The sequence below is a fragment of the Oncorhynchus masou genome, chromosome 12 (assembly GCF_036934945.1).
Source record: "Oncorhynchus masou masou isolate Uvic2021 chromosome 12, UVic_Omas_1.1, whole genome shotgun sequence".
NCBI lineage: Eukaryota > Metazoa > Chordata > Actinopteri > Salmoniformes > Salmonidae > Oncorhynchus > Oncorhynchus masou.
Window position 1 is genome coordinate 38,317,312 of NC_088223.1, and position 8,836 is coordinate 38,326,147.

Here is an 8,836-nt window from a genome sequence, read left to right on the forward strand (position 1 = left end):
TATCAAAATATCACGCTAGTGTAAGCCAACACGAAGCACAGCCCTTATTTGAAGTGTTTCTAAAATCCCCTATGAGAAAAATTAATGGTGGAAAACCAATTGGAACCATTTCCCTGTTTGACAGCGAGTTTTTATGGGTATTATAACACCTCCATTCTGCACTAACTGATTTTTATTTAGACATTTGGAACAACACATAAATAATCGTAACATTTAAAACTATATAAATATTAAAACACATACAAAAATATCAAAAAGAAGTAACAAAGACAAATAGAAACAAACTGTAGTATGTAAATACAAATAAAAAGAGAATTGAATTATTACACTATTAACCTATTGCTAACAGAAAAACACACAGTACAATGTTTCTGTGTGTCCCCTTAGTGCCAGATTTCTAATTGCCAGAGACTGCACAATAGCAGTCAGACATGTCAACACCTCTCTCCATCTTATCCTCTCAGCCTCCATAAGGGCCATCTCATGCTTATCAATTGTTTCCCCTTTTTTGATCCTCGTTGTTTTGCAGCAGAAGCAGAAGAGGCTGTTGTTTCTTTCAGAATGCACCAACCAACTTTAGGGATTTTTTTCACCACTCACCAAGGTCTTCCTGAAATACTAGTGGTGGCAACTTCTTCCATCACTCTTATTGCTTGGGGAGGGAAAAAGTCAGGTGGTATCTCACTTGGTCCTCTGCAAACTAGTTGTGTCTGAATTCTGTCAGTCAGAACTGAAGGCCAGTCAGTAGGGTCATCAGAGAGTGGTTCATCCTCAGCAGCAGGGTCTGTAGACAGTGGTTCATCCTCAGCAGCAGGGTCTGTAGACCGTGGTTCATCCTCAGGCATCAGGGTCTGTAGACACTGGTTCATCCTCAGCAGCAGGGTCTGTAGACACTGGTTCATCCTCAGCAGCAGGGTCTGTAGACAGTGGTTCATCCTCAGCAGAAGGGTCTGTAGACAGTGGTTCATCCTCAGCAGCAGGGTTTGTAGACAGTGGTTCAACCTCAGCAGCAGGGTCTGTAGACAGTGGTTCATCCTCAGCAGCAGGGTCTGTAGACCGTGGTTCATCCTCAGCAGAAGGGTCTGTAGACAGTGGTTCATCCTCAGCAGCAGGGTTTGCAGACAATGGTTCATCCTCAGCAGCAGGGTCTGTAGACACTGGTTCATCCTCGGCAGCAGGGTCTGTAGACAGTAGTTCATCCTCAGCAGCAGGGTCTGTAGACAGTGTTTCATCCTCAGCACCAGGGTTTGCAGACAATGGTTCATCCTCAGCAGCAGGGTCTGTAGACACTGGTTCATCCTCGGCAGCAGGGTCTGTAGACAGTAGTTCATCCTCAGCAGCAGGGTCTGTAGACACTGGTTCATCCTCAGCAGCAGGGTCTGTAGACACTGGTTCATCCTCAGCAGCAGGGTCTGTAGACACTGGTTCATCCTCAGCAGCAGGGTCTGTAGACACTGGTTCATCCTCAGCAGCAGGGTCTGTAGACACTGGTTCATCCTCAGCAGCAGGGTCTGTAGACACTGGTTCATCCTCAGCAGCAGGGTCTGTAGACACTGGTTCATCCTCAGCAGCAGGGTCTGTAGACAGTGGTTCATCCTCAGCAGCAGGTCTGTAGACAGTGGTTCATCCTCAGCAGCAGGGTCTGTAGACAGTGGGTCCTCATCCTGGTTCAGCAGCAGGGTCTGTAGACAGTGGTTCATCCTCAGCAGCAGGGTCTGTAGACACTGGTTCATCCTCAGGGTCTGTAGACAGGGTTCATCCTGCAGCAGGGTCTGTAGACAGTGGTCCTCAGGGTCCTCAGCAGCAGGGTCTGTAGACAGTGGTTCATCCTCGGCAGCACACAGTGGTTCATCCTCGGCAGCAGGGTCTGTAGACAGTGGTTCATCCTCGGCAGCAGGGTCTGTAGACACTGGTTCATCCTCGGCAGCAGGGTCTGTAGACAGTGGTTCATCCTCAGCAGCAGGGGTCTGGTTCAGAGCAGGGTCTGTAGGTTCATCCTCAGCAGCAGGGTCTGTAGACAGTGGTTCATCCTGGTTCAGTGGTTCATCCTCGGCAGCAGGGTCTGTAGACAGTGGTTCATCCTCGGCAGCAGGGTCTGTAGACAGTGGTTCATCCTCGGCAGCAGGGTCTGTAGACAGTGGTTCATCCTCGGCAGCAGGGTCTGTAGACAGTGGTTCATCCTCGGCAGCAGGGTCTGTAGACAGTGGTTCATCCTCGGCAGCAGGGTCTGTAGACAGTGGTTCATCCTCGGCAGCAGGGTCTGTAGACAGTGGTTCATCCAGTGGTTCATCCTCGGCAGCAGGGTCTGTAGACAGTGGTTCATCCTCGGCAGCAGGGTCTGTAGACAGTGGTTCATCCTCGGCAGCAGGGTCTGTAGACACTGGTTCATCCTCGGCAGCAGGGTCTGTAGACAGTGGTTCATCCTCGGCAGCAGGGTCTGTAGACACTGGTTCATCCTCGGCAGCAGGGTCTGTAGACAGTGGTTCATCCTCGGCAGCAGGGTCTGTAGACACTGGTTCATCCTCGGCAGCAGGGTCTGTAGACAGTGGTTCATCCTCGGCAGCAGGGTCTGTAGACAGTGGTTCATCCTCGGCAGCAGGGTCTGTAGACACTGGTTCATCCTCGGCAGCAGGGGTCTGTAGACACTGGTTCATCCTCGGCAGCAGGGTCTGTAGACAGTGGTTCATCCTCGGCAGCAGGGTCTGTAGACAGTGGTTCATCCTCGGCAGCAGGGTCTGTAGACACTGGTTCATCCTCAGCAGCAGGGTCTGTAGACACTGGTTCATCCTCGGCAGCAGGGTCTGTAGACAGTGGTTCATCCTCGGCAGCAGGGCAGACACTGGTTCATCCTCGGCAGCAGGGTCTGTGGTTCATCCTCAGCAGCAGGGTCTGTAGACACTGGTTCATCCTCGGCAGCAGCAGGGTCTGTAGACAGTGGTTCATCCTCAGCAGCAGGGTCTGTAGACACTGGTTCATCCTCGGCAGCAGGGTCTGTAGACAGTGGTTCATCCTCAGGCAGCAGGGTCTGCAGTGGTTCATCCTCGGCAGGGTTCGGCAGCAGGGTAGACAGTGGTTCATCCTCAGGCAGCAGGGTCTGTGGTTCATCCTCGGCAGCAGGGTCTGTAGACACTGGTTCATCCTCGGCAGCAGGGTCTGTAGACAGTGGTTCATCCTCGGCAGCAGGGTCTGTAAACAGTGGTTCATCCTCGGCAGCAGGGTCTGTAGACACTGGTTCATCCTCGGCAGCAGGGTCTGTAGACACTGGTTCATCCTCGGCAGCAGGGTCTGTAGACAGTGGTTCATCCTCAGGCAGCAGGGTCTGTAGACAGTGGTTCATCCTCGGCAGCAGGGGTCTGTTCATCTTCGGACAGGGTCTGTAGACAGTGGTTCATCCTCGGCAGCAGGGTCTGTAGACACTGGTTCATCCTCAGCAGCAGGGTCTGTAGACATTGGTTCATCCTCAGCAGCAGGGTCTGTAGACAGTGGTTCATCAGCTGCAGGGTCTGTAGACATTGGTTCATCCTCGGCAGCAGGGTCTGTAGACAGTGGTTCATCCTCGGCAGCAGGGTCTGTAGACAGTGGTTCATCCTCGGCAGCAGGGTCTGTAGACAGTGGTTCATCCTCGGCAGCAGGGTCTGTAGACACTGGTTCATCCTCGGCAGCAGGGTCTGTAGACAGTAGTTCATCCTCGGCAGCAGGGTCTGTAGACAGTGGTTCATCCTCGGCAGCAGGGTCTGTAGACAGTGGTTCATCCTCGGCAGCAGGGTCTGTAGACAGTGGTTCATCCTCGGCAGCAGGGTCTGTAGACAGTGGTTCATCCTCGGCAGCAGGGTCTGTAGACACTGGTTCATCCTCGGCAGCAGGGTCTGTAGACAGTGGTTCATCCTCGGCAGCAGGGTCTGTAGACACTGGTTCATCCTCGGCAGCAGGGTCTGTAGACAGTAGTTCATCCTCGGCAGCAGGGTCTGTAGACACTGGTTCATCCTCGGCAGCAGGGTCTGTAGACAGTGGTTCATCCTCGGCAGCAGGGTCTGTAAACAGTGGTTCATCCTCGGCAGCAGGGTCTGTAGACACTGGTTCATCCTCGGCAGCAGGGTCTGTAGACAGTGGTTCATCCTCAGGCAGCAGGGTCTGTAGACAGTGGTTCATCCTCGGCAGCAGGGTCTGTAGACAGTGGTTCATCCTCGGCAGCAGGGTCTGTAGACAGTGGTTCATCCTCGGCAGCAGGGTCTGTAGACACTGGTTCATCCTCGGCAGCGGGGTCTGTAGACACTGGTTCATCCTCGGCAGCAGGGTCTGTAGACAGTGGTTCATCCTCGGCAGCAGGGTCTGTAGACACTGGTTCATCCTCGGCAGCAGGGGTCTAGTTCATCCTCAGCAGCAGGGTCTGTAGACACTGGTTCATCCTCGGCAGCAGGGTCTGTAGACAGTGGTTCATCCTCGGCAGCAGGGTCTGTAGACAGTGGTTCATCCTCGGCAGCAGGGTCTGTAGACAGTAGTTCATCCTCAGCAGCAGGGTCTGTAGACACTGGTTCATCCTCGGCAGCAGGGTCTGTAGACAGTGGTTCATCCTCAGGCAGCAGGGTCTGTAGACAGTGGTTCATCCTCGGCAGCAGGGTCTGTAGACAGTGGTTCATCTTCGGCAGCAGGGTCTGTAGACAATGGTTCATCCTCAGGCAGCAGGGTCTGTAGACAGTGGTTCATCCTCGGCAGCAGGGTCTGTAGACAGTGGTTCATCTTCGGCAGCAGGGTCTGTAGACAGTGGTTCATCCTCAGGCAGCAGGGTCTGTAGACAGTGGTTCATCCTCAGCAGCAGGGTCTGTAGACAGTGGTTCATCCTCAGCAGCAGGGTCTGTAGACACTGGTTCATCCTCAGCAGCAGGGTCTGTAGACAGTGGTTCATCTTCGGCAGCAGGGTCTGTAGACACTGGTTCATCCTCAGCAGCAGGGTCTGTAGACACTGGTTCATCCTCAGCAGCAGGGTCTGTAGACACTGGTTCATCCTCAGGCAGCAGGGTCTGTAGACACTGGTTCATCCTCAGCAGCAGGGTCTGTAGACACTGGTTCATCCTCAGGCAGCAGGGTCTGTAGACACTGGTTCATCCTCAGCAGCAGGGTCTGTAGACACTGGTTCATCCTCAGCAGCAGGGTCTGTAGACACTGGTTCATCCTCAGCAGCAGGGTCTGTAGACAGTGGTTCATCCTCAGCAGCAGGGTCTGTAGACAGTGGTTCATCCTCGGCAGCAGGGTCTGTAGACAGTGGTTCATCCTCAGCAGCAGGGTCTGTAGACAGTGGTTCATCCTCGGCAGCAGGGTTTGGTGGGAATGCTGCTACAGGCGTTATTCACAGCATTTGTAGTGGTGGAACATCCCACATACATACCCAGTAATAATTAAATCATCATTGTTACCTACAATATGGAAACTTAAAACTTTGCAAAAGGGAAATTATTTATTTTGTTTATGTTATGCAGGGATGTACCCACACACACACACACACCAGTGTGCACAAACACCTGAAGAATCCTGCTGGGGAGAAGTGGAAGCAAATGGGTCTTCAGACTCAGACAACATTTGAGGAGGTGGATGGCTCCCTCATCCTAAGGCTCCGAGATCATTTCTGAAGACACCTGCGTGGCTGAGGAGGTGGATGGCTCCTCATCCTGAGGCTCCGGGATCATTTCTGAAGATGCCTGTGTGGCTGAGGAGGTGGATGGCTCCTCATCCTGAGGCTCCGAGATCATCATTTTTGTGTGGCTGAGGAGGTGGAAGAGGCTCCGGGATCATTTCTGAAGATGCCTGTGTGGCTGATCATTTCGTGGCTGAGGAGGTGGATGGCTCCTCATCCTGAGGCTCCGGGATCATTTCTGAAGATGCCTGTGTGGCTGAGGAGGTGGATGGCTCCTCATCCTGAGGCTCCGAGATCATTTCTGAAGAGACCTGCGTGGCTGAGGAGGTGGATGGCTCCTCATCCTGAGGCTCTGAGATCATTTCTGAAGAGGCCTGTGTGGCTGAGGAGGTGGATGGCTCCTCATCCTGATGCTCTGAGATCATTTCTGAAGAGGCCTGTGTGGCTGAGGAGGTAGATGCCTCCTCATCCTGGCCAGTGCCAGAGGGTGCTCCAAAATATTTCAGAAGTGCCCCTGAATTTGCATTGAATTACAGTATATGAATCTGACACTCTAAATACATGTGTTGCACGATTAAATATACATGTCATTATGCACAATTTATCAAACTTTCAGAATAGGAACCAAATGAACCATACAACCTCCTTGGCTAATTCTAGGCATAAAACACCCCAAAAGACTCAATATATCACAAAAGATACAAAATATCGTGTTTTAAGTTATCCTACAGCATTGGAAATTCCTTACTGAGCTTAGGACCTAGTCAAAACAATCACAGAAAACCTTTACGATGTCACCTAAATGAAAGTTAACCAAATCAATAATGTGCTAGTTAGGTTGTAATCGTTTTGTTGCCGCGCTACACACATTATCATGGTGAAATTGTGTGAAATTATATCCAAGCTAGTTGGACAGAAAACAGAATATTGTCGCCCTATGTGTAATAGCATAGCAAGCAACATAGGATAACAAACATTAAGTGTTACGCTAGTCTATTTCATAACATGCATAATATTATACTCATAAAGAGATGACGTAGCTGCGTATCTTTATCTTTTGCACATTTCTCCTCTTCTTTCCTCTTTGTCCTAAACTAGGCGCCTGATGCCTTAGACCTTTTCTTATTATTTTGTGTTGATTTGGCACTCGAGCATCAATACATTACCCATCCCCCAACACTGTCAACCAAGAGTCAAGACTAAACCAATTCACCTCAGTGGTGTACAGAGTGGTTTATATGATTCTTGACGATTTCGCACAAACCAGAAAAAAAATGCAAAAATATGTCTGTGAAACTATATATTCATAGAATTATGAATGAATTGTGGTTTATTTGGTAACATTTCATAGTGTGACTGATTTGACTAATTGCATTAGTACTTGTACAAAGTTAGAGGTGCGCTATTTTATAGATTCCCCCACTCTCCCTACCTCGGGCTTCCAGTGGGGAGGCCTGAGGTCAACCTGCCCCCTTCCCATCTCGTACTTCTGAGTGGGAGACCTTCCCAGGCAGTGACCTGCCCAGCTCACAAACTAGAATCAGGGCGCCCACTCCGACAAGGTTAATTGACCCACAGTCCCACACGGTGACATGATATCATTGACGTGACGTGCAAATGAGCGATAGAAAATCGCACAATTGCTAACGTTCCAAATATTTTTGTGCAGGCACCCTGTGCCACCCCGGCAAGATGCTGCCCTGGGCGGGTGCCCATATACCTAAATCCGCCACTGGGTGGGGGTCTGCCGATCTGCGGCCAACAAGGCAGAGTTCATCTCAGCCTATGCCTCCCTCCAGTCCCTCGACTTCTTGGCACTGACGGAAACATGGATCACCACAGATAACACTGCTACTCCTACTGCTCTCTCTTCGTCCGCCCACGTGTTCTCGCACACCCCAAGAGCTTCTGGTCAGCGGGGTGGTGGCACCGGGATCCTCATCTCTCCCAAGTGGTCATTCTCTCTTTCTCCCCTTACCCATCTGTCTATCGCCTCCTTTGAATTCCATGCTGTCACAGTTACCAGCCCTTTCAAGCTTAACATCCTTATCATTTATCGCCCTCCAGGTTCCCTCGGAGAGTTCATCAATGAGCTTGATGCCTTGATAAGCTCCTTTCCTGAGGACGGCTCACCTCTCACAGTCCTGGGCGACTTTAACCTCCCCACGTCTACCTTTGACTCATTCCTCTCTGCCTCCTTCTTTCCACTCCTCTCCTCTTTTGACCTCACCCTCTCACCTTCCCCCTACTCACAAGGCAGGCAATACGCTCGACCTCATCTTTACTAGATGCTGTTCTTCCACTAACCTCATTGCAACTCCCCTCCAAGTCTCCGACCACTACCTTGTATCCTTTTCCCTCTCGCTCTCATCCAACACTTCCCACACTGCCCCTACTCGGATGGTATCGCGCCGTCCCAACCTTCGCTCTCTCTCCCCCGCTACTCTCTCCTCTTCCATCCTATCATCTCTTCCCTCTGCTCATACCTTCTCCAACCTATCTCCTGATTCTGCCTCCTCAACCCTCCTCTCTTCCCTTTCTGCATCCTTTGACTCTCTATGTCCCCTATCCTCCAGGCCGGCTCGGTCCTCCCCTCCCGCTCCGTGGCTCGACGACTCATTGCGAGCTCACAGAACAGAGCTCCGGGCAGCCGAGCGGAAATGGAGGAAAACTCGCCTCCCTGCGGACCTGGCATCCTTTCACTCCCTCCTCTCTACATTTTCCTCCTCTGTCTCTGCTGCTAAAGCCACTTTCTACCACTCTAAATTCCAAGCATCCGCCTCTAACCCTAGGAAGCTCTTTGCCACCTTCTCCTCCCTCCTGAATCCTCCCCCCCCTCCTCCCTCTCTGCAGATGACTTCGTCAACCATTTTGAAAAGAAGGTCGACGACATCCGATCCTCGTTTGCTAAGTCAAACGACACCGCTGGTTCTGCTCACACTGCCCTACCCTGTGCTCTGACCTCTTTCTCCCCTCTCTCTCCAGATGAAATCTCGCTTCTTGTGACGGCCGGCCGCCCAACAACCTGCCCGCTTGACCCTATCACCTCCTCTCTTCTCCAGACCATTTCCGGAGACCTTCTCCCTTACCTCACCTCGCTCATCAACTCATCCCTGACCGCTGGCTACGTCCCTTCCGTCTTCAAGAGAGCGAGAGTTGCACCCCTTCTGAAAAAACCTACACTCGATCCCTCCGATGTCAACAACT